General features: G+C 34.4%; 1 long non-coding RNA gene across 1 annotated transcript; it reads left to right on the top strand.

Moving 5' to 3' along the window:
• The first annotated feature begins 615 nt into the window (after positions 1–615).
• On the top strand, positions 616–19,683 carry LOC103101040 (uncharacterized). The gene is made up of 4 exons (XR_464099.3): positions 616–1,420; positions 3,121–3,332; positions 15,567–15,620; positions 18,641–19,683. It is a non-coding gene; the product is annotated as an uncharacterized LOC103101040 (long non-coding RNA).
• Positions 19,684–27,659: the final 7,976 nt, after the last annotated feature.

Here is a 27,659-nt window from a genome sequence, read left to right as displayed (position 1 = left end):
GCAGACAGATCCTGTGTTATCCTCACCATGTTTCCATGGTATCTGAATGGCTTCTTCTTGGAAGCTTGTAATACCTGTTCTTTCATCTGATTGTTTTTGAATTTGGCTATAACATTTCTGGGTGTTGTCTATTGGGGATTAAATACAGGGGGTGATCTGTGGATTCTTTCAATCTCCACTTTCCCCTCTTGTTCTAGGATCTCGGGACAGTTTTCCTGGATAATTTCCTCTAGTACTATGTCCAGGCTTTTTCTTTTGTCGTGGTCTTCTGGTAGTCCAATTATTCTTAAATTGTCTCTTCTTGAACGATTTTCTAAGTCTTCTGTTTTGTGAATGAGATGCTTCACATTTTCCTCAATTTTTTCATTCTTTTTGTTTTGTTTTATACTGTCCTGCTGCCTTGTGAGGTCACTTGATTCTAGTTGTTTTACTCTGGTTCTTAAAGATTGGATTTCATCTCTGGCTTTTTGGTCGTCTTTTTCCTTCTGGTCTGATTTTCTTTGAAGATCGTCTTTCATCCTCTTTATCTTGTCTTTCATCTCCTTTGCTTCATCTTTCATCTCCTTTGCCTCATTTTCCAACTGGATGATTTTGGCTTTCAGGACACTATTTTCTTGTTTTAGTTCAAGTGCCTCTGTTTCCAGATGACTTATCTTAATTTTTAAGTTCTTTTCCCAATTGTCTTCAGCCTCTCTTAGTTGTGTTTTGAGTTCTTCCACAGCCTGTATCCAATTCACTGGGATTTCTGCTTTATCGTTTGCTGATCTCTCCCCCTCTGTTCCATTTGCTGAGTAGTAGCTGTCTATTGTAGTTTCTTTCTTCTGTTTCTGTTTTTTGTTCAAATTCACCCCTTCTTTCCTCCCCGTATTTGTCTGTGCTCTTGTTCCTCTCATTTTTTGTTTTTTGGGGGACTTCTATCAGTCTCCCCTCTTGGAGCTTTAACAGAGGATCTCTTGGTGTAATCTCTGGGGGATGGTTGTTGGGGGTTTGAGCTTTCCTGTCCTCTGGAGGCTTTTGATTGGCTTAAAGTCCAGCAGTCGATGAGGATGGGTGGGGAGCCTGAGCTTCCCTGTGTTCTGGAGACTTTTGATGGGATTGAGTTCAGCTTAGTTGGGCTGGGTTTACTCTGAGTTTTAAACTTCCTGGACGGCTGGAGCAGATATGGAGGATCTCCAAAGCTCTAGCCAGGCTGCCAGGTCTATGCTCCTTCTAGGCTGCCATCTTGATTTTGCCTCTTGGTTTCTGTTTTTTTCAGAAGACCCTGCTCTCTAAGTTGGGAGATGCATGGCCTCTCTGGGCTCTGAGGGCTCCTGATGGGATTAGGTTCACCTGGTTTGGGCCGAATGAGCCCTGATGCAATAAGCCTCCTCCTCCACAGTCTGTGTTGAATGCCTGGAGACTGGCCTGGGTTGTTTTCAAGGTAAGCCCTTCACTAGCCCTGAGGTTTTTGTTCTTTCAGAAGCTCTGAGGGCTCCTGATGGGATTAGGTTCAGGTGGTATGGGCCGAATGATACCCGAGCCAAAAAAAGGAAGAAAAAAAAAAAGCAGCAACCTCCTCATCCACAGTCTGTGTTGAATACCCAGAAACTGGCCCGGGTTACTTTCAAGGTAAGCTCTTCGGAGCAACTCCTTTGCCAGCCCTGAGTTTTCTGTCCTTTTAGTAGCTCTGAGGGCTCCTGATGGGATTGGGTTCAGATGGTGCCCTAAAGCTGGAACCTCCCTTGAGACTCAGATGGAAGGACCCAGCCAGGGGGCTACCTGGCTTCCCCCTTCTCTCTATGTTTCCAAGCCATCTGTGTTGGGCTCCCAGGAGACTGGCTCAGGTTGCTTTCAAGGTGAGTCCTCAGAGCCCTGAGGTTCCCGCTGCTGCCATGGGCTCAGCACTCTGGGTTGGGGGGGATGGGTCCTGGGACCTTCTTTTTGTCTACCCCTTAGATCCGAATGATCTAGGGTTCTGGCTTTTGGGGTGCGGTACCTTTTGATCCAGGTCCAGGAGGAGGTTTCCCCAGGTCTATCATGTTGTTCAGCTTGAATTTCGGTGGCCTAGGAGCACTCTGTTTGTGATAGGTAAGGAAGGGTTTCTGAGGTCTGAACTTTCGCTGCTTCTAAGCCGCCATCTTGACCTGAAGTCTTCACATCCTTGGGCTAAATTTTTAACGAATGAAATGGGTGATTTTTCTTAAGGAATTCATTAGTGGCTTGTTAAATTTATATTTTTGAGATAGAATTATTTAAATATTTTATTTCTATTTTGGCAACTTATATTTCTTGAAATAATCTATTTCACTTAGATTATTAAAGTTATTGGCATTTAAGTAGGTAAAAAAACCTTAATAATTGCTTTACATTCTTCATTTGGTTATAATTTTATTCTTTTCATTTTTAATATTTGTAATTTGGTTTCCTTTTTCTTTTTTTTGATCCAATATAACAATATTTTAATTTTTAAATTTTTTTTCCATAAAAACTAAATCCTTGTCTTATTTATTAATTTAGTAGTTTTCTTGCTTTCAATTTTATTAATTTCTCATTTGATTTTCAGGATTTATAATTTGGTGTTTAATTGGTAGTTTTTAATTTATTCTTCAAGGATTTATTTTTAGTTGCATGCCCAATTTATTGATTTTTTTCTATTATTGATGCAAGCTTTTAGAGATATAAATTGCATCCTAAGTACTGCTTTTACTATATCCCCAAAATGGTTCATATGTTGTGTTCTTGTTGTCACTTTCTTTAATGAAGTTATTTATCATTTCTGTGATTTTTTTTCTTTTATCCACTAATTCTTTAAGATAAGGTTATTTGGTTTCTAATTAATTTTTAGTCTTTTTGTTATCCATCACTTTGCTCACAGTAATTCTTATAGCATTACATTGAAAAAGACACTTTTAGTATTTATTTTTCTGCATTTAGTTTGTGAAAGTTTTATGACCTATTAAATGATTAAATTTGGTTAAATTACCATGTAATGATGAAAAAAGATATATTTATTTGTAGGAGTAGAAGTTAGGGAATAGCTAAAAGAAGGGAATTTTTATACAAGCCATGGGTGAGGATTCTGGGAAGGAGAGAGGAATTGTGGGAGTTTGAACTGACAATAACTGACTTTCTTCTTTCTAGGATTTCCACCAAGCTGGAAGGAGGTTTGACTCTACCTGGACTTCTACCAAGCTGGAGGACATTTTGCTCTGAGTGATTTTCCCTAGAGAGTCAACATTTTGTGGAGAATTTTTGACTTCTTGGTAGAGAATTTACTTTGGAGGAAACCATTTTCCCTGAGTACAGAGATCATCTGTCAGTGATCCCTCTGCCAGAAATCCTTTTGTGCTGAGGTAATCCAAAGATTTTTATCTGGGACTTTTGGTTACTTAGTGTAGCCAAACTAAGACTTTTTCCTTTTCCTTTTTGTTAATCACTAGTGGGCAGATCAGGTTAGAGTCAGATAGCGTTTGGGTGGTGGTGGTGGTGGTGGGAGGAGAGAGAGGCAGGGCCCAGTAAAGAAAAAGAAGGCTCTCCTTTCACAGGGGACTTAGAAGTTGGGTGGAGTTTAGTTTTTAAGAGTGTTAGGGCCTTACCTAGCAGTTTCCCTTATTCCCTTTATGAAATAAACTTTATGTTTTATAAGCCAAAGGGTTTGTTCTTTACTGGCCCTGGGAAGTTCCTAGTTGCATTATATCATCTCAAACCCCTCTAGGACAGTTCCCTATTTCTCTAGAGGTCTATAAGGTGTAACTTTTCTAAAATTTAATTTACTTCCTAATTTCAATTTTCTAAATTTATTTTTTGATTTGATTTATCTAATTAGGAGAGAAGAAGATTAATATTCCTTGCTAACATAGTTTTATTATCTATTTCCTCTTATAATTCATATAATTTCTCCTTGAGTAATTTGGATGCTCTGCCATTTGGTGCGCTTTATTGGCTATAGTTCCTTTTATCCATATGTAATTTCTTTCCTTATCTCTTTTAATTAGGTCAGCTTTCACTTTTGCCTTGTCTGAGATCATAATTGCTATTTCTGTTTTTTTTTAAACTTTAGTTGTACATAGTACAGTTTGCTTCAGCCTTTAACCTTTATTCTGTGTGTGTCTCCCTTTTTTAATGAGTTTCTTATAAACACTGTATTGTGGGATTCTGGTTTTTAATCCATTCTGCTATCCTTTTCCATTTCATGGGTGAGTCTATCCAGTTCACATTTTGAGTTATGATTACTGATTTTTTTCCCTACATCTAATTTTTCTCATTTATCTTTTTTTCCCACCCATTTCAGCCTTTTCCCATGTTCACAAATGTTGTTGCTCTTCATGAGTTTTCATGAGTTTTCCCTCTCTTTTGTTTGTCCCTTCCTCCCATTCTGTGTTCCACTCCTTCTTACTTCCTTATAGGGAAAAAATAGGTTACATTTAACTGAGTGTGGATGTTACTTTCATTTTGTGCCACTTCTGATCAGAGTAAAGTTCAAGTACTGCCTATTTCCCACCTCCATTTTCCCTTCCACTATTCCACTATGTATTGATTCTTACATGCCTCCTCATTTGACATAATTTACTCCCAATGTTCTCTCCTATTCTCTTTTGCTGGTTGTATTCTTTGTTATTCATTGATTTTTTTGGGAAGGCATATCATCCCATTATCTTTAACTTAGCTCTGCTCTCTCTATATATGTGCTCCTTTTCATTGCCTAATAGTGATAAAGTTCTGAAATGTCTTATTTAACTCAAATACTTTGGGGATCCTTTTCCCTCTTGTTGAAGTTTTCTTGATAATTACTTTCAATATGTTGTAAAGGTTCTGTTTTTGATCATGACTTTCAGGTAATACAATAATAATTAGATTATCTCTCATATCTAAGTTTCAGATCAGTTGTTTTTCAAGATAAATTTCAGTTTTTCTATTTTTTCATTTTTAATTTGTTTTATTGTTTCTTTTCTATTTCCTTTTTTAGGAGTTGTTTTCTTATTTTTAGTGGTTTTCTTTAGTGGTTTCTTTAGCCTCCATTTTCATTTAATTAATTTTCGTTTCCAAGTTGCTGGATCTTTCTATCATTTCTTTTATTATATTATTTTATTATATGATTTTTTAAATTTTTAAAATTTTTTTAAAAATTCTTCAAAGAGGTCTTTTGGGAGCCTTTCTTACTCTCCTTTTTTATTTTTTTTAATTTTATCTTTCATATTGATTCGAAATCAGAAGAGCAATAAGGGCTAGACACTTGGGGTTATTACTTGCCCAGGGTCACATAGCTAAGAAGTGTCTGAGGACAGATTTGAACCAAGGATCTCTTGTCTCTAGGCCTGGCTCTTTATCCATGAGGCCCCGTGGTTGTCCTTACATTTTTCCTTTTTTACCATTGCCATCCTCTTCTTAGTTTATATTTTTATCTTCCTTATCATTAATGTAACTTTCTAAGTTTAGGTTTTTTGTTTGTCTTTTGATCATTTTTTCTAGTTATTATTCCCCACCTTCCCTTGTTATTTTGCCTATCTGTTGAGGTTCTGCTCTGCTCCTGGGGTGGAGGGAGTGCTGTTTCACACTTGCAGTGGAGCCTTCTCAGATGCTTGGGGTATCCCTAGCTGTCTTTGAATTCTTCAATGTGTACTTCTTAGATGGGGCAGCTTCCTTCAAGAGGGTAGACTTCAGGCTGTCTTTTATAGCTTAATTCTGCTCCCTGTGCTTTTGGTTTCCTGTGGTCTTTTGTGTTGAACTATTCAGTCCTCTATGGGTCCATTGCCTCAGGCTACATGGAGTCTGGTAGAAGCAAGTATTGAGATGCTTCCCCTACCCCTGCTAATTTTGTTGTCTCAGGCCATTTATGGGACTGCTCATGATTCTGAAGTTTCTTTATCTCATGGGCTTCTTCCCTGTTTGCTGGGTTTTGTTTGTTTTTACATAGGGTTGCTTGGCAGCAAATAGGGCTTCCTCTCTACTCACTGCTTTGTTACTTCAGTTCACATGGCGGTTCTCTGGGCCAGTAAGAGCTCTTCAGACTCCCCCAAATGTAGGTTTCACTGCACTATTCTCCTCTCTCCCTCCACTGATACCTATCCCTTCTGCTTTCCTTTATTTTGAAGTGCTTTGTTTTCTTTGTTTATATGTTTGGAGTGTTTGGGAAAGCAAATTGTCCCTATTTTGCCACCTTAGTTCCCAATATATAACTTGAAAACACAGTTCTTATAAATAACATATTGATCAAAACTATTAATAATAATATGAAAATGTTCTTAATCCCTCTTGATTAGAAAAATACAAATTAAAACAACTCTGAGGTACCATCTTACCCCAACAGATTGGCCAATATGACAGCAAAGGAAAATAATGTTGGAGGCAATGGGGCAAAATTGGGACATTAATGCATTGCTGGTGGAGTTGTGAATTGATCCAACCATTCTAGAAGGGAATTTGGAATTATGCCCAAAAGGCTATAAAAGAGTTCACACCTTTTGATCTAATAATACCACTATTATGTCTTCATTCCTGTCAATGTGGAATCTAGAAGTCCCCAAATTGAGAGGAATTTGACATTTTAAGATGTCAAATGACTCTTTTGTCTCCAGAAGCCTCTCCCAGTATATCACACCCTCCTTCCAAGGATCTAACTCTTCAGCTTGTGAGATTCACCCATACCTACTGTGCCAAATCTTAAAGTCTATTGTTAGTCTGAGATCTGTGAAGTAGGACTTTCCCTCAGGGAGGAAACTCATGTGACAAGGTCAAACCTGGGGTTTCTACCTCCAACCTAAATAAACTGGGGATTGTCAAATCCATCTAAGCTACAAGTTTGTGGAATTCTAGATTCCACATTGACATCCCAAAGAAATAAAAAATAGGAAAGGACCTGCTTGTACAAAAATATTTATAGGTGCTCTCTTTGTGATGTCAAAAAACTGGAAACTAAAGAAATATCTCTCAGTTGAGTTGAGGAATGGCTGAATAAATTGTGGTACATGACAGTGATGGAATACTATTGTGCTATAAGGAATGATAAACAGGATGATTTCAGAAAGAGCTAGAAGAACTTAAGTGCACTGATTTAGAGGAAAGTAAGCAAAACCAGGAGAACATTGTAAAATGTCGTATACAGTAATAGCAATATCACAAGGATCAAATATGATAGACTTTGCTGCTAACCTAACCACATAAAATTGTCCAGGATAATTTTGAGGGACTTACAACAAAGAGTACTATCCACCTCCAGAGAAAGAACTGTTTGAGTGGAATGGAGATGAAATAGAGATGAATGGAGATGAAAACATGATTTATCACTTGTTTATTTGGGTATATGATTGGGGTTTTGGTTTTATAAGATTATTCACTTACAAAAATGAATAAGAAAACAAGTTTTGTGTTACAATATGTGTATAATTCAGATTGAATTGCTCGTCATTTCTGGGATGGGAGAAGGAAGTAGGGAGGTAGACAACATGAATCATATAATTTTGGAAAATTTATGTGGAAATTTGTTATTAAAATAAAATAAAGATAAAATGATGATTTATATAAAATGCTATATAAATTGAATAAATAATTAACTTACTGTCTGGTTGACTTTTTTTTTGCTATTCACCTTCTTTATATGGGTGACTTTATCCCATTCATATTTATGGTTATTATTACTAACAGTGCATTTCCTAATGTCCTATTTTTACTCTAACTCTCTTTTTACCTTGTCTCTCCTCAAGAGTCTGTTTTTCTTCTGACCACTGTGTATCTTATAACCCCCCACCTTTTCTTATCTCCTTCCCCTCCTAGCTCTATTTTGCATATATTAGGTTTCTATACCCAAATGAAATATATATAGAAAAATATATGTACATATTTATATATACACACATTCCACTTAGAACCAACTTATATGAATACATTTTAAATACTGTCTCCCCCTTATTAGTTTTCCATTCCTATGAAAGTTGTTTTTTTTAATTCTTCTTTGTTCTGAAATAATTTCTCCAATTCTTCCTCTTCCCTCCCCTTTCTCCCAGCATATCTGTCTTTCTCACAAATATATTTTTCTAATTCTATCTGAATATAACTGGTTCACTTTAAAGCCTTTTATCTATACCATATATCTATATCCTACTAACTGATGTAATAATGATAAAGTTCTTCAGTGTCACGTACTATATCTTTCCACATTGTAATACAAAGAGTTTTACTATTTTAAATCCCTTATGATTTCTCTTTCATGCTTCCTTTTTATGCTTTTCTTGAGACTTGTATTTGAAGGTCAAAGTCTCTATTTATCTCTGGTATTTTCATCAGGAATGGTTGAATGTCCTGTCATTAGATGTTCATTTTTCCATCTAATGGCTAAAACTCAGTTTTACAGATTCAATTATTTTTTATTATAATTGAGGTATTTTTGTCTTTTGGAATATATTCAAAGTATTCTGCTTCTTTTTGAATATGGTAGCTACTAAATCTTGGATGATCCTCACCATATAGTTCCATTGTTTCTAAATGTTTTCTTTCTAACTGATTATGTATTCTCTCCTCAACCTGGGATATCTTGAATGTAGCTATAATATCCCTAGTTTTCATTTTGGCAACATTCATGAGGTGATTGGTTTATTCTTTCATGTCCTACTTTGCTCTCTGGTTCTAGGATATTAGAGCTCCTTTTTTCATAATTTCTTTAAGTATGATGTCTAGGCTCTTTCTTTGATCATGGCTTTCATTCAATCCAATAAATCTTAAATTTCTTATCACAAACTATTTTCCAGGTCAATTGTTTATAAGATACTGTATTTCACATTTTCTTCTTTTATTTTGTAGTCTTTTTACTTTATTTTATTTTTCTCTTGATATTACATTCATTCATTAACTTCCACTTACCCAATTTGAAATTTTAAGTCATTATTCTCTTCATTGAGCTTTTGTACCTTATTTTCTTTTTGTCAGTTCTACCTTTTAAGATATTTTTCTTCAGTTTTTTATGCCTCTTTTACCAAGATTTTTATAATTTTATTTCTTTCTTTAGCCTTATTTATTTTCACACATTTGTTTCCAATATTCTTATCTCCTTTTTATCTCATCTGTGAATTCTTGTTGAGCTTATTTATGTCTAATTCACATTTTAAAATAAATGAAGCATTTCTTGTAGCTATTTTGACAACTCTTTATTTCTTCAGAGTTTGTGTCTTGATTTTCTTTTTCACCAAAGTAGATTTTTATAGTCAAGATTTTTTGTTTGTTTGTCTGATCATTTTTTCAGTTTGTTTCTAGACCCTGAACCTCATATTTAAGTTTGAATTTCATCGCCTGGTGGATGGGTGGGGGAACCAACACAAGCTTCAGACTTTTTTAAAGATCTAATTATCTCTTTTAAGAAAGTTTGGGTACTTCCAAAGTAGTGTGATATTTGAAGAAGTGTGCTCACTGCTCTATTACAGGCAAAAATCTAAATTCTAATTTGGCCACAGACACCAGCAATATGATTCTGGGCAAGTCATTTAACATCTCTCTGCCTAAATCTAGTGAATATCAAACAAGATATTTTAAAAGCACTCTGAAAATTTCTGGGTGTTTTATAAAGGCCTACTACTTACTAAGATTTAATTATGTAACATGAATAAGCTAAACAAAAGGATAGGAGATAGAAACCAATGAAAATAGGAATAGAACATGGTGAAAGGAATGTTTAATTGCTAACAGTTATAGTGGTCAGATATTTGTGATACGACATATAAGTTGGAAGAGAGGCATCTGTTTTTTCCATTGTTTATTGGCTTACATCATGGCATAAATATGTGTACATAGACACTAAAGGGGAATTAGCAAGGATGTAACAAAATCTTATTCATTCAAGATCTTTGGTTATTTTGCTTGCACCTGGTAGGTTCACTCATCTCTTAAGATTTATTTTAGAAATTGCTTTGCAACCTTAAGGCACTATAGGAATATGAGTTATTATTAAATAGTTCCCTGCCCAGGAGAAGTTGTCAGCAGGATTTTAATAACCCTTCTACTAAGATTCAGCTATTTCTGCATTTCTACTTTTTTTTAAAACATGGTCCCAGACTCCATTATTCTATGTGTGAGACCACTAAGCCTTATTTTTCTGTTTCCCGGTCTTTGATAGTTGGCTCTTAGCACCTAGAACCCAGAGGACCAAAAGGACAAGAAATTAATTAATTTTTTTTTCTTCTTAGTGTTATCTCTCATTGAAAAATTTATTCTGTGGTGCTAAAGATTTTGGCTGACATAGAGCCTTCTGACATATCAATTATTCATGCTACCCCTGTCTAGAAGAATGGATAATCAAGAGCTGATTGGCTATGATGTGAATCCAGCCTTGGTTTGTTACTATTAATCCTAAGCCAAGAGAAGAAGGAAGCTCTTGGAAATCCTGCTGACAACTTCATCAAGGCAAAGAGACATCTTTAGCAACACAACCTATCTCTAGCAACACAAGGAACAAATCATAAAGTTTTGAAGCCAACCAAGTTAGGAATTGTTTCCAACTGATTCTCTTTATAGAAGTTTAAATTCATCCAACCTGAATGCTAAACTACAAAGGAACTCCCTAGACAGGTTTATGATCCTCCACTGCTGCAAATGAGAATTAGGCTGATTACTTCTAATTAATCTGATGCTATAGTCCAAGAAAGCAAAGGGGCTCCATGGTCTAAGGCTGGGAATCTGGGGTTGAAAAGGAGACTTGGTATCAGGCAATAATTTGCCTTTTAATTAAATATATTTGTTATTACATTTGCCCTATCTCTAGTTGGTTGATTTCTTTAAAGAATCACAGATTTGGAGCTAAAAGGGATAGTAGAGATCATTTAGTCCAACCTTCTTCCTTATACAAATACATGCTCCCTGCAAAGACTGATTCCTTAAAAGAAAATTGGTAAGAGTTCAGGAAAAAGGAATGGACACCACACTTATTTTTTCATTGTATCGGTAACTTCTAAATGAGGAAACTCCTACTACCAATGAAAGTCATTATTTTCTCTGCATCTTAACATTTTAGAGCATTTCCTAGGACTCAGAAAAATGAAGCAACTTAATCCAGGGTCACAGAGCTAGGGTGGGTCAGAGTTAGGATCTCAATCCAATATTTCCTGGCTCCAAAATCAGATTATCTCCTCATCAGGTCAGACTACCTTTCTAAATGTTGAACTAACTTTGAATTAAATCTATGACTGTGTATTTTAATTTTCTGTTCCTTTTACAGAGCCACTAATAGTTGTATAAGAAGCTGATATCCTGGACTTATCTTTTCTGAAGCTCTTTCCTCAATTTGACAGTATAACTGCACTCTTACCCCTAAAGCTGGTAGAAATGAAGCCAGTGTATTATTTGAGGTATAAGTCTCTTTTAGGAGAGTTTTGGAAAAGCAACTTGAATTCTTTAAAGTTTGACTTCAGCTTTGGCTTTAGTTTGGTCAGATTCTAAGTAGCTCATCTTTCTATACAGGTCATCCTTGGGATCTCTAAATCTGCACTGAGCTTTGGTGTGGGACTCATTTTTATTAGCCTGTCTACCGCTTTTGATTTAGTAAACCATAAGTCACTCCTCCCTAACCTCAAGACTATCAGACTTAGTATCACTATAAAATCGATGTCATTTTCCTCCAGAGAACAGAAAAGGAAAGATATACACAAGACTTCGAAGGAGGAACGACTGGAGTGTATCGTTGAGCCCCTTAGATCTCCCTTTTCTTCTATTTTTCTAGTGATATAAGGGTAAGGAGGCTGAACTTGGGAATCCACAGAGGCCTGGGTTGGATTCCAGCCTGTAAAACACATGTGTTCTGTGAGTAGTGACAAATCTCTTTGCTGCTTTTAGTCTCCCATGTTTCTATTCTGAAAAGCAGTAATACATATGTAGAGAGAGCACACAGGCTGAATCTACCTGGGATACCTGTTCTACATATACCTCACGGGGTTATTATAAGGATCAGCTAGGTGGCACAATAGATAGGGTGTTGGGCATGGAGTCAGGAAGACCTGAGTTCAAAGGTGACCTGACACTAACTATGTAACCCTGGGCAACTCCTCAGTTTTTTTCATTTGTAAAATGACCCAGAGAAGGAAATGGCAAACCATTCCTATATCTCTGCCAAGAAAATCCCAAATAGGGTTATGAAGAGCCAGGCACAACTGAAATGACTGAACTACGGAGATAAGATAACATTTACAAAATATTTTTGTAAATCCCACAATGCCAATGGAAATACCAGCTATTAATTTAGTATCCTAGGTTTAGAGTTGGAAGGGACTTCAGAGATCATTTAGTCCAAAACCTTTTTTTTGCAGTTTTTTTACAGAGAAACAGTGACGTTTCTCAAACTACAGAAGAAATAAGTGGTGAGGCTAAAATTCAGATCTAGATTTTCTAATTCTTATTGTTTTTGTCATGCTGCTTTCATCAAATGTTTCCTGTCTCTCTGATATGTACAGTTGATACCAGCTATATTAACTGTCCTTCCTCATTTGCATAGCTAAAATTTATCATTTCAAGTTGGAAAAAATCCCCAGGAGATTAGTAACAAATATAACTAAAATGTAACTAGTTACTAATTAAAGGAACCATCAGGTAATAATAATGACTATAGTATCCAGTATTTATATAGTGCTTTGAGGTTTGCAAAATGTTTCACAATTATCCTACTTAACTTCAGAACAAGAAACCTGAAATAATGGTATTTGCATTACCCCCATTTTAAAGATAAAGAAACTGAGGCAGACAGAACTAATTTCTATATGGTCACACAACTAGAAATTATATTCTTGACAAGAGTCAATCTTCTATCCACGGAGTCAATTATTCATAATGAACATATGGTATTTATGTAGCCCTCTACACATTCTGTCTCATTTAACCCTCACAGCAGTCCTGTGATGTAGATCCCATAAGATTTCTGAAAAATCTGCATTTTAGAAATGAAGAAATAAGGATCAGGAAATTTGGGTTTGGGGTCACATCACTAGTAACTATTGAGCATATATCTAAATAAGGGAGAGAAAAAGAAAAAAATACATACAGGAGTCACCAGGTGTTCACTTATATTCACAACTTTAACTGTCCTTAGCATGTCTTGGAACATAATCCCCAAAGATATATTGCCCTACTGTGTGTATATATGCATTCATATGTGTTTATGTGAATATAGCTATACAAGTACGCATACGTTGGTATATTCATGTGTATATGCATGCATATGTGAAAATGCATGTGAATATTTGTATATGTATGCATATATACGTATATATGTCTGACAAAAAATATTTATGTGCTTAATGAATGCTTACTGACAGTGAAATATGTACCAATCCTATTGCTCTTTAAGGGCCAACCCAAGTTCTTCCTTTTCTTGAAACTCTTCCTGAACCCTATAGCCTTATTCTTTAGAATTTTAGAAGTTCTTAATATTTGTAACATACATGTAGCATTGTGTTTCCCTATGGTTTTTCATATTATTATATTTTCCTTTTTAAGAGCCTTAAACTACTACATTTTTCTTTGTTTTCTATATGGTTCCTGATATTCACTAAACTTGGCTATACAAATTCTCTCTTTTCCTTCTTACCATTCCCTGCTTCCCATCTCTTCTTCACTATTGTCCTTATGAACTTAATTACAATTTCTCTTTTTCTAGCCTCACCTTGGACCTTCTCCGGGAGAACTATACTGATGTAGTCTCCTCTCTTGTTATGCATTTAAAATTTTTTTTAAATATATATTTATTTAATTAATTCATTTAGAATATTTTTCCATGGTTACATGATTCATGTTCTTTCCCTCTCCTCTCCTGGAGCCACTGGTTTTTACACGTGTTATGCATTTTAATCTAAAAATTATTTATTATTACTTTCTAAAATTAAAAAAAAGAAATAAAGAACTTGACCAAAATGAAACTTACATTGTTCTTTGGATCCTAGATGTGTGAAATTAACATAAAAATATAACTCATAGCTGGCACACATGCATTAAGGTAGGGCACAGAATGACAATGCAGCTTCTGACTTCCAGAATGGGCTGGTGGAAGCCCCCCTAGTTGCCGTCTCTGACCCAATGACATGAGGTGATTATGTGCATGGATATCAGAACACATGACCCAGACTGTCCAATCAAAACTCAATGAGGTATAATGTCATGGGAGACATAAGAGCCAGATCAAGAAATAACTTGGGGTCTTTGGAGGTCCAGTCCATGCTTGAACTCAAGCTGGATCCTTGCCTCCCCTTAATTTATCTTTCCCAACCATATGGTTAGATGGGGCTCCTTGCCACCACTGGTAAATGGGACAGAGTGGTTGGGAATCTTAGACCTGATGAAGCAGCAGTATGCCTGGTAGTCTATGGTAGTTAAAAAGATCTTTCTCTTTCCCAGTAAATACTTATAAATTTAGTATAAAGTCTCCAAGATTATGACATAGATTTAAAAGTATAAAGACCTTGCAGGTTAACTAGCCCAACCCTCACTTTATAGAAAAGGAAACTAAAAACCAGAAAGGTCATTTTATTTGCTCTACGACATTATAGAGAGACAGGATTGAACCTCAACTTGCCTAATAAAAAAATCAAAAGTTCCTTCCATTGTAACATGCTGCCCTTTTTTTTTGTACATTTATTATACTTCAAATAACACTCATTTCAAAATATATTATCCTTTTAATTTCAAAATTCATTTTCATAAGTCACAAATTCCTAAGCAAGGAACTAGTGAAAAGAAAGGGGTTACTACTTCTTCCCCTTACAGCTGTATTTATTTCTTTATTGTTACTATGCAATAGGGTAGCTAGGTGGCACAGTGCTTAGATAGGGAACAGTCAGCTTATAGTCTTTGCCTCAGGCTCTTCTCATACTTAGTTACCTTATATATAATATGGAGATAATAATACCTCTTATCTCACAGAATTATTATGAGATTCAAATGATATAACATGTGTAAAGAGCTTTGCATGCCTTAATGCACTATGCAAAGATTAGTTGTTATTATGTACTTAATGAAAGGATGCTTACATGACGAATGCTACTCATCTAAAGGACTAAAAAAGATCTGATTTCCTTCAGAATTTTTCTAATAAGCAAGAAAAAGTGGGAACCCAAAGAGCTTCAAGTATTTCCACTCCTACATGTAAGTCAACTCCCAAATGCTCACCACAGAACAACAAACTGATGATAAAAACAATTGTAAAGAATTGTAATGAATTGAGTTAAATTATTTGAAGAAGACAAAATCATCACATACTTATTGGTTCTGCCTTTGCATTTTACTTGAGCCTTTCTATTAGCAATTTTAAGCTAATAATTTATATTTTCCAAGAAATGATGCCCTTGGTAAGCTGTAGAAGATTTAATGAGAAAAAATTGGCATGAATTGTTTTTGTAATTTGACTTGTTTTAACGAGACACTTGCCAGTGTGTACTGAAAAGCATTAACTTTTGATCACTCTTTTGCGTTAGACTAAAGATTCCCCAGGCTTTGAGGGGAGAATGATATGTAGCTGTGGGCATAAGTCCTTTCCTAACCTATTACTATTCATAGAAAACATAAGACTTTAGAAACAAAAGGGACTGGATGGTCCATTCATTTAATCCAACTTTCTCATTTTACAGATGAAGGAACTGAAGTTGAGAGACACAGTGATTATTCCAGGATTTTAATAGCTGGTAAGTGACAGTCAGGATCTGAACCCAAGCTTTCAACTATAAATGTAGTATGTTCTTATGCTACTCTGCACCTTCAAATTTCGTGTACACGGAGCTCTCTTTATTGTAGTGGATGCATGGCATTGGACTGTACAAACTAATCGGTGAACTATCCCCTACCTCAGACTTTTCTGGCCATAAACACCAATAGTACTTACACCTTGTATTCAAGGTTGAGAAAAATCAAGCTTTTCCAATGAATTTCCAGGGAACAGAAATGGGAAAAAAGGTATAAACAATGAATCCCATGGAGAAGTTGCTTTATTTGAATTCGCGTTATTTGAAGTTATAACTATATATACACAATATGGTATTTTGTTCCAGGTCAATGGAATTACACAGTGTGAATTTGATTGAGCTGTAAATAAGCAGTGAAATTCAAACAATATGACTACTTTACTGGAATCCATCCTTCACACTAATTGTGACCTAATTGAATACAACTAGTGATTTCTAGAATTAACAAATTGTTTTAAATGATTTGAGTTTTTCAATATCATCATAATGGTATCTTCTTAAAATGAATCACTGCAGAAAGGTCAAGTCATCATGTTCATACCTTATTAAAATAAGTCATTGAAGAAACATTTTACTCTGTACAGCTCTCTATTTAAAATGATCACTCCAAAGCAAGTAGAAAAGTCAATTCCCTACCACTCCTTAAATCATTGAAGTAGGTGTATGATAGGTGTGTATGACAAACAAACAAACCCACTATTAAAAAATGACCTTTTTTTACTCTCTGGTAGAATAATGGGAAAATAAGAGAAAGAAAATTCACCACTAAGATACAGGGGTTTTATGCTTCAATAGAAAATATAAAAAGAAATAGAGTATTACTGAATTTCTCCCTCTTCCTTCTGAACACTGTGGTGTATATCAAACTGGTTTTCCCTAGTTTAAATAAAGGAGAAACAGAATCATGGATCTAAGATGTCATGAATCTTGATTCTATTAAATCTTACTAAAGAGCAGTCAAGTAAAAGAAAATAGAAAAATTTATACAAGAGGGAGCACCTGAATTGTTCTTTGTTTGTTTGTTTAAATCACTTTATTTTCTTTATTTTTTTTTACATTCTAGTTTTATATTCAGTTCTAAATTTTCTTAACTCCATCCACTCTGTGACAAACTCATTGAGAAGGTAAGATATATAATACCCATTATACATAGGAAACCATGCAAAGCATATTTCTGTTGTTCTGGGAAAGGAGGAAGCAAGAAAATAGAGAAAGGATGAAAAATATGTTTCAATATGCAGTCAGAATTCATTAGTTCTTTCTCTGGAGGGGGACACATTTTTTATCATGAATACTTTGACATTATGGCATATCATCATATGCATCAGATTTACCAAGCCTTTCACAGTTTACTATGTTTACAATGTTGCTATTATTGTGAATATTATTCCCCTGATTCTGCTGTTTGTATCAGTTCATATAAGTCTTTCCAAGGTTTTTTTTAAAACCATTCAACTCATTATTTGTTATAGCACAATAGTACTCTGTCATAATCATGATCCACAATTTATTCAGCCCTTTTTCAATTGATTGCATCCCATCATTTTCCTATTCTTTATTGCCACAGTAGAACTGATATAAATATTGTTGTATATGAGGGTTCTTTTCTTTTTTCTTTTATTAGTATTAGTATTGCTGGGTCAAAAGGCATGAACAATTTTATATCCCTTTGGACCCAATTCCAAATCGTTCTCCAGAATGGTTGGAGTAGTACATTAGATCCAACAGTTCATTAATGTGTCTATTTTCTCACATTCCCTCCAGAATTCGTGATTTTTATTTTTTATCATCTTACCTAATATAAGAGGTATGTGGTGATACTTCAAAGTTATTTTAAATGATTTATAGCATTATTTCCATCTGATTATAAATAGCTTTGATTTCTTTCTTTGAAAATTGCCTATTCATATCTTTTGATCATTTTTCAATTGGTGAATGGCTCCTATTTAAAAAAAATAAATTTGGTATTCCTCTACATGCTTAAGTAATTAGAACTTTACCAGAGGAATCTGCTGCAAAATGTTTTCCTAGTTTCCATCTCTTCTAATTTTGGCTGCATCAATTTTTTTTTGTATAAAACTTTTAATTGAATTTAGTCAAAATTAGCCATTTACTTTCTTGTGAATATACTTATTTCTTATATTATCATGAATTCTTCTCATATCCATATATCTGATAGATAATTTCTTCTATACTCTTTACTTTACTTTTATGTCTAGTCATGTATCCATTTTGAACTTATTTTGGTGAATACTCTGAGATGTGGTATTTTTCAAGTTTTTGCTAGACTATCTTACAGTTTTCCCAAGAGTTTCTATCAAATAGTAAGATCTTTCCCTGATAACTAGGCTCTTTGTGTGTATTAAACATTAGACAACCATGATCATTTACTTATGAACATTGTGTACATAATCTGTTCTATTGACCAACCACTCTTTTATCTACCACCAAATTGTTTTGATGATTACCACTTTATCAAACAGTTTAAGATATGACACTGCTAGATGATTTTTCTTCAATTTTTTAATTGATTGCTTTGATAATCTTGACATTTTTTCCTCCAAATGAATTTTTTTTCTAGCTTTACAAAATAATCCTTTAGTCATCTGATTGATAGGGCACCAAATAAATTAATTGTAGGTGGTATTGCCATCACTATATTGGTTCAGCCTACACATGAGCAATTGCTATTTTTCTCCAGTTTTGACTTTATTTGTGTAAAGAATATTTTGTGTATTATGTTCATGTAGATCCTGTGTGATATGATAAGCAGATTTCTAAGTATTTTCTACTGTATGCAGTTATTTGAAATGGAATTTATCTTTCAATTTCTTCCTAAAAGATTTTCCTGTTTAATGTAACAATGCTGATGATTTGTGTGTGTTTATTTTATAGCTCACAACTTTGTCAAAGTTTTTAATTGATTCATTTAGTTGTATCTTTTTTTTCTTAACACTCTCTAGGGCCAAGTTGACAAACCTATGGCATGTGTGCCAGAGCATGCTGGAGGAGGCTGCTCCCTTCCCCCTTTCCACTCATGCCTCTGGACATTTCTCACATCACTTGTCCCTCTGCCCAGCAGAGTGCTAGGAGTGTGTCCTCTCTCTCCTGTTTGGAGTAAGGTAGGGGGCTCACATGCAGCATGAGGGTTGTAGTTTAGATACTTGATCTCTAAAAGGTTCACCATCACTGCTATAGGGTTTTTCTAAGTATATACGATCTTCAAAAAGTGATTTTGTTTCTTCATCACTTTTGCTTATTTCTTCAATTTCTTTTATTTTTCACTGCTATAACTAGGAATAATAAAAATTTTATACAATAGTGGATAATAATTGGACCCATTGTCTTATTAGGAAGATTTCTACTTTATCCCCATTATAGATCATGCTTACTCTTGGTTTTAGATAGATGTTGCTTATTATTTTAAGAAAAGCTCCATTTATTCTTATGCTTTCTAGTGTTTTTCATAGGAGTGGGGATTGTATTTGACAAAAGGTTTTTCTGCATCTGTTGATATGATAATATGATTTTTATTTATGTTATTGATGTGGTCAGTTAAGATCATAATTTTCCTAATATTGAACCAACCTTTTATTCCTAGTCTAAATATGGTTGGTAAACATATATGTTCTTTGGGATGTAGTGTTTTATTCTCCTTGCTAGTATTTTAATTAAACATTTTTACATCAATATTTATTAGAGAACTTGATTATTGTTTTCTTTCTCTGTTTTTGTTCTTCTTGATAAGGACTGAAAAACATTTTTGTCTCGGAACAACACTTCCTCTTTACCTATTTTTCAGTTTATAAAATACTGGAGGTGTGTTTTTTTTTAAATGTTTGTTTAAATTCAAAAGTCATCTGGTCCTGTTTGTATATTCCTTAAGTAATTAATTTATGACTCTTAAGATTTATTGTTCTAAGACAGGGTTATTTAAATATTCTATATTCTTTTCTGATAATCTGGACAATTTATGTTTTGTAAACAGTCATCATTATATTTAATTGCTCAGTTTTATTGACATATAATTGGCAAAATCATTTCTAAAAACACCTTTAATTTGATCTTCATTGGTTAAGCATTTTACACTTTTCATTTCTGATACTGTCAATTTTTTTCATTTGAAAAAATAAAATAAGACAATGTCTTATTTTATCTATTTTGTCTATATTTAAAAATAAAACTGACTCCTTGTTTTATTTATCCTGGTTCACTTTTTAATTTTATTAATCTCTCCTTTGATTTTCAGAATTTCTTTTTCATTGTTTTGTTAAAGATTTTTAATTAATTGATTTTTTATTTATTTAGTTTCATGCCAAATTCATAGAGCTGCTTTTTGTCTATTTTGTTGAAATAAGCATTTTAGAGGCATAAATTTTCCTCTGTATAATACTTTGGTTGCACTCACAAATTTTGGCATGTTGACTCATTGTTGTCATTCTCTATAATGACATTTTTTTATTATTTCTAGGATTTATTCTTTGACCTACTCATGTTAGACTATTTGATTTTTAATTAATTTTTAATTTATGCATTAAAGGCCTTCCATTGTAAAAATTATCCTTTGTGTGCCTCTTTTATGTGAGATAATTACTATTTTATCCCTCTTTCCTCTTCTACCAGTATATCTCTCTTTCTCATACTTCAATTTTTCTTTTAAGATCATATCAATATAATAGAATTAAATTTATTCCATGTTAGCTAATTGTCTGAATGATTTTAATGTTCTTACAATTTACATGTATCATCTTCCTAAATAGGAATGTAAACAATTTAACCCTTTTAACTTCTTAGTGATTTCTCAGTCATATATACCTTTTTATTTTTCTCATGTATTTCATTAAATTTCATTTTCCCTATAGAATTATACTCAGTTTTACTTACTTAATTATATTTGGTTATCTCCGTTTGGAAATCCTAACTCCTTTGTCTTTTGGAATGTCATATTCACTACATGGCATGTGAATTTTTTTCTATGTGCTTCTGGTATTTTCTCTTTTTTTCCTTTGAGCTCTGGAATTTGGCTCTGTTATTTTGGGGAGTGTTTATTTTAGAATTGCTTTGAGGAAGTGGTTGTTAGATTATTTCAATTTCTAATTTATTCTATTGATCTAAAATATCTGTGAAGTTTTCTTTATTACTTTATGAAATGTGATATCTAAGTTTTTATATATCATGGCTTTCAAGTAACTAAATTTTAAATTATCTTTCTTCTATCTATTTTTTAGGTCACCTATTTTTCCTGTATTCCACATTTCCTTTCATTTTTTGCCTTTTCACTTCATTTTATTATTTCTTGATGTCTCAAAGAGTCTTTAGCTTTCATTTCATCAAATCTTATTTAAAGTAATTATATCCTTCTGTGAGTTGTTGGACCTCTATTAATCATTTAACAAATTCTGATTCTTAAGAAGTATTCTTCTTTAGTATTTCTAAGCCTCTTTTACCAAGTTTTTAATCTCTTTTCATAATACTGTTCATTGCTGTCATTTTCCTCTACCACTATTATTTGATTTTTCAATTTTTTTTGTTCTTTTTATCTATTTCCTTAGCTCTTTTAGGAGGTCTTATTGGACTTGCATTTAATCTGCAGTTTTCTTTGAGATGTTTCTTTTAGATGTCTTCAAGCATTATCTTCTTTTGTGTATGTTTCTTAAAGTTTCCTGTCATCATAGTAGCAAATTTTTATGGTCAAGTTATTTTTTTGTTGTTTGTTCATTTTTATAGTCTATTTTTTCCACTTTGACTTCATGCAAGACTTGAGCTCTGCTGACCTCTGGGGTTGGGGGCATCTTTAACTAGATATTATGACTTTTTATGTCTTCTTCCTTCTTTAACAGATATGTCTGGAGGCCTTTAAGTTTTTAGTGTTTCCACAGTCTTTTGATCTACAAAGAAATCCATTCATTGTCTTCCTGGTGTGACTTCTGATACGATACTGTTCTACATAAGAACCTTCCTCCATTTAGACTAACACCAATTCTCCCTACTGTGAAGCTTTGGCCCCAAACTGAGTAATGGGTAATTGGAATATCCAAACAGTATCCAATTTTGCACCTAATGCTAGCACAAGCATAGGAATCTCCTGGAATTTCTTCCTGATCAGTTTTTTAGTCCCCTTACTGTCTCTCTGTGCTGGGTGCAACCAGTGCCATTGCCTCTGCTGCCACTGTCTAATGCTCCTTTTGTTTTACCACACTCCTGACTAATCACTATTGAAATGTCCATAGACCTTTCTTTTAGTCCTCAGGTACTATGGGATGGAAAAATGACACACTGAATTTGTGTTAGTTATCCAGTTTAGGATTCAGATAGATGCAGTTTAAAAGTTGTTTTGGTATGATAGCACAGCAAAAACGTTCATTTCCCCACACAGTATTGGCTCTACTCTTTCAGGTGTATTTTTTTTTCTTTTTAAATTCCCTTTTCTATACCTGTGTCCACTTAGTCAAGTGGAAATATCTCTCTTTGCCCTATTTCTTTGATGTGCTGACTCCATCTGTTCCTTTTATGGAACTATCCCTTTTTTTTTTTGTATGAATCTTGGAATTCTCCTACATCCTTGACTTATTGATAATAACGGTTCTTTGTAATTGATCATCATATATTATTATTGTTACTTTACACAATGTTCGCCTGGTCCTCTTTACTTCACTTGCATTACTTCATGTAAGACTTTCCAGCAATTTTCTGTGAACATTTTGCTTGTCATTTCTTATGGCACAATAGTATTCCATTACATACATTCCATTATATGTCATAACTTGGTTAGCCATTCACCAGTTGATGGACATCCTTTCAGTTTTTACTTCTTTTCCACTGCAAAAAGAGGTGCTATAAATATTTTTTGTATAGGTAAATTCTTTTCCTTTTAATTAATGCCTGAACTCTGTTTCTTAGTCAGTACCAGAGAGTTTTGATGGTTGCTACTTCAAAATATAGTTTGAGATTCAGTGTAGTGAAATCACCTTCCATCGTATTCTTTTGACATTCTATATATATATTTTTTACCAAATAAATTTTCTCATTATTTTTTCTAGTTCTATGAGATATTTTTTGGGTAGTTTGATTGGAATGTCACCAAATAAGTAAATTAATTTAGGAAGAATTGCCATTTTTCTTATATTGGTCTGGCCTACCCATGAGCAATAATGTTTCTCCAGTTGTTTAAATCTGACTTTATTTGCATGGAAAACCTTTTGTAGCTGGTCATCATTGGCTTTTTTTCATTTACTTGATTCATCTTCTATGTAGAGATATTTTCATTTAGGTTGTTATTCATTATATAACCTCCTGGTTGTGCTTATTTTATCCTTCTTTGGCTCATGCAAAATTTTTATGTTTCTTTGAATTCCTCAGTCAATATTTTCATTACATCATAGTATTCCAACATATTTATGTAAAAACATTTAAAAGTCATTCCATAATAGATAATTACCAGATTTTTTTCTTTTCTTAATATGTGCCATTATAAATATTTGAGTATAAATTAGATCTTTATTTCTGACTTCCTGAAAATATTTTGCTTTGTAATGTGTCTAAAGGTTGTTACTATCATGGGATAACAAACCTAGAATTGGAAGGGAACTTATAGATCACCTAATTAACCCTAGCATTTTAAAGATGGGAGAATTCTGCTCAAGAGAGTCTTAGTAACTTACCCAAAGATCCCCTTGATAATGAGTGACAAGTCAAGATATGAAGCCATATACTTTGCCTACAAATTTAGAACAGTTCCACTAGGCCACATTGCTCCTCTAAGCTATGATTCTAGTCTATATCCTAAAGGATACCTCTTGTCAATGCATTTTCAGTCATGATTGGACAGGGAATATTGACTAAATGATCAATACCAGTCATCTCATAAAAATATATTCTAAGTTAAAGACATAGATCTTAGAATGTGGGTATAATATTAGAGATTAATTGTACAAACTGGCTAATTTATCAGCTCTGAATATTTTCATATTTAGATAATACTTGAAATGCAATATTATTTTAAGATTCATTTTTTTGTCCTTAGAATAAATAACCATGTTCTCTCTCTCACACACACACACATACACCTTTCTACGCAGGGCATTAGGTTTATGAAGAATTTTACATACAGTATTTCAGCAAGTATCATTAGGAACAGTAACTAATTAAATCTTATGACATGTGAACATTATAGTGTATGTAGAATACATGTCTATTGCTTGTTGTTCTGAAATAACTCCATTTCCTCTGTATCAGAGGAAGGGGGAAGTTTAAAAAGAGAAAACTTACAATAGCAGAGAAATTCATTTGTACTTGCATATTTCCAGTGAGTTTGTGTGTGTGTTGTAATGTATGACCAGAAGGAGGTCTCTCTCTCTCTCTCTCTCTCTCTCTCTCTCTCTCTCTCTCTCTCTCTCTCTCTCTCTCTCTCTCTCTCTCTCTCTTCCTTAGGGACTGAATATGTCTCCTCAGAGATTGGGTTTGGGAGGTGGAGGTTAAGGACTGGAGGAGAAAGTCAGAGAAATGACTCACTGCCTCCCTTCTTGATCTTAGCTGGTGCTGAGAGGCACATATATTTCCTGCCTCTGGATCCTTCCAATATCCCAACTGCCACCCTTTACTTTGAGACTTAGTTCACTCCTCAGCCCTGGTCTTGAACTAGTTCTCCCTTTTGGGGAATGGTATGATTCTCCCCAAATTGTCAGTCTCCTTCTTTGATATCAGCAAGCAAGCAGACCTGATCTAAATGATAACACTTTATTCTTGAGAACACACAGGGCAGGGAGGGTGAGGGTGTTGGGTAAGGAAAGTGGGAGATAGGAATCCCTACAGATTAGCAACTGACCTCCCCCCCCAAATCCTGAGGGGTTCAGGCTGTCTGCCTGACCCTCCTTTTGGTTGGTTGTTGGGTTTGTCCTTCCTCCTAAGCTAATCTAGCTATGAGTTGAAGTTCAGGACAATTTGAGGAAAGAGATCTTCTCAGTAGATGGCTTTCTATTCAAGTCTCAATCTACTTTTGTCTTCAGTTGGAACCAGAGGGATTTGGGGGTTTACTGGAAGGTAGTCAGTGTCCAGAGGGATCCTCTGCCTCAGAGGTCCTCCTCTCAGACTGTCCACTCCAGCAGAAAGCTTCCCTTCCTCCACTTGGGCTGTTTCTTTGCATTGCTGGATCTGACTTTTTCTCTCCTTTTGTAACTTCTCTCTTACAGTGTATCTGTATCTATATCTATATCTATTTGTGTGTGTATGGTACTCTGGTCCTTACCCCTCCCTATTTGTAAAATGAGGGGGGTTAGGAAAGTTGATTTTTTTTGTTTCTTCCAGTGTTCTCTCTCTCTCTCTCTCTCTCTCTCTCTCTCTCTCTCTCTCTCTCTCTCTCTCTCTCTCTCTCTCTCTCTCTCTCTCTCTCTCTCTCCTTTCTCTCTCTCTCTCTCCTTTCTCTCTCTCTCTCCTCTTTCACTCTCTCTCTCTCCTCTCTCTCTCTCTCTCTCTCTCTCTCTCTCTCTCTCTCTCTCTCTCTCTCTCTCTCTCTCCCTCTCTCCCTCTCTCTCTCTCTCTCCTCTCTCTCTCTCTCTCTCTCTCTCTCTCTCTCTCTCTCTCTCTCTCTCTCTCTCTCTCTCTCTCTCTTTCACTCTCTCTCTATCTCTCTCTCTCCTCTCTCTCTCTCTCTCTCTCTCTCTCTCTCTCTCTCTCTCTCTCTCTCTCTCTCATGAATAAGATTGTTTTAAAATAGACATAGTCAAGGAAAAATTTTGATGAAATGCTGTCTCTGGGTAAAGCATTTCAGTTCGTATGATATTGCCACCCACAAATAAGTTCTCTAATTTATTCTCTGCCAAAACATTTTTGCCATTGTGAATACATATTCTTTATTGAAGAAATTGGTGACATTTTTTACTTATTGGGGAAGAACAAAAGAAATGTTCTTTTAATGAATTTCAAACTGTGGACTCCATGTAGAAAATGAGAATGAAAATTGCCCAATTTAAAGATATTCCTATCGACATTTATCTTAGAACAACCAAATTTATTCTGAGTGCTGGAGGGGAATATTATTATGGAAAAATTTATAGGGTGGTTAAAGCCATCATCCCTGTAGCAGGTATTTGCTAGCAGCAATCAAAGACTCTAGACCCATGAATTCTGTCATTTACAATTTAGCAAACCTTAGAATTCTTGGTATAGTACAATGAAATCAAAGTTTAGGTTAGACAGGGATAATGTAACTCAAAATACTTTATAAGTCAATGGGTGACAGATGAGCTAACTTGATCTAGTAATTGCAGAGCAGCACTTATTTAGAGGGAATAGACAGACATTATTTATAGTTGAGAAAAGTAGGAAAGGTATCATTTGGTATTATGATATTAATGACTTAATAAGAATCTGGAATATTCTGTCATAACAGGGCTCTAGCATTGCTATAAATTCTGAATGTAGCACATTCAAATAGATAGATATGAAACTTTGACATTGGTACAATTTAATAAAAATCAAGTACTCTCCTCTCAAATGTTTGAAAATGGGTAATAAGATACCTGTCTTTATCAATGCAGCAAAGACCAAAGGATAGTGTAAAGATATTTTTTTTGTATCCCTTTATTATGTCAGTAGGAGCTTTAACTGGTTTGATTGGTGTTTTGGTTATAAATCCCCAATATTTTGTACATAACAGGTGTTATTAATCATTTGAGGGATTGAATTCTTGTTTACCTAGTAAGTGTCTCAATCTTTTAACTGTAATATAAGGAAAATCTGACTTGGTTATGAAAAAAAAGGCATCTGAAGGCAATATAGGTAGAATTTCACTTATGACATAATATTCCCTATTTTTTAAATTTAAAATTTTATAAATGTTAAAAACATATTGATAAATATATGTATCATATTACCCATTTTCAAACATCCCAGAGGCTACTATTAGATGTATATTAAATTGTACAGATTCCAATACTTCATATAAATGTAAAAATTCCAGATACCATATTTTTAGATTGGTTTTTGAGATATTTTCTAAAACTAGAGAAAAGTTCCCACCAATATCAGGATTAGATTTGTATATATGCACAGGATCCCTGATTAAAACAAACAAACAAAAAACAAAAACAGAAAAAGTGTGAACTGATCAGTATTTAAAAAAGAAAGGCTTCTACTAAAATCACGAATGACAATGAAGTTTAAAAGGGTCAAACATTTAAAATGGAGCTCAAGAAAAGGGGTGGATTAGGATATACTGGACCAAGAAAAAGGAGGAAATTTGATATAAGAACTAAAGGAATCTGAAGTTTCATTTTAGTATTATTCCCAGGAGCTAGGATGATAACTTAGTGACAGCAAAAACTGAAATCCCTCTAACAATCTTTGCAAACCAATCTTTAAAAAGCACCTCAGAATGACAGAACTAAAAAATGAACAACAAGAAGAGGTGAGGAAGCATTTCCGTTGAATACAACTTGAAAGGTTGGCAGAAAAAGTTGATTTTCATAGGATAAGGTGGAACCAGAAGCAAAACTGCACACAGAGGAATGCTGGCTGACAACCCCCTCACCTATTGTGCCAGGTTCCATGACTAGGAATAGCCAACTTCTGGGACATTAATTCATTGCTGGTGGAGTTGTGAATTGATTCAACCATTCTGGAAGGCAATTTGGAACTATGCCCAAAGGGTGCTAAAAGACTGTTTGTCCTTTGATCCAGCTATAGCACTCCTGGGTTTGTACCCTAAAGAGATAATAAGGAAAAAGACTTGTATGAGAATATTCATAGCTGCACTCTTTGTGCTGGCCAAAAATTGGAAAATGAGGGGATGCCCTTTGAGTGGGGAATGGCTAAACTAATTGTGGTATCTGTTGATGATGGAATACTACTGTGCTCAAAGGAATAATAAAGTGGAGGAATTCCATGGGAACTGGAATCACCTCCAGGAAGTGATGCAGAGTGAAAGGAGCAGAACCAGGAGAAAATTATACACACAGACTGATACATTGTGGTACAATCAAATGT

The sequence above is a fragment of the Monodelphis domestica genome, chromosome 3 (assembly GCF_027887165.1).
Source record: "Monodelphis domestica isolate mMonDom1 chromosome 3, mMonDom1.pri, whole genome shotgun sequence".
NCBI lineage: Eukaryota > Metazoa > Chordata > Mammalia > Didelphimorphia > Didelphidae > Monodelphis > Monodelphis domestica.
The sequence above is the reverse complement of the archived record's forward strand: the minus strand, read 5'-3'. Positions and strand labels throughout refer to the sequence as shown.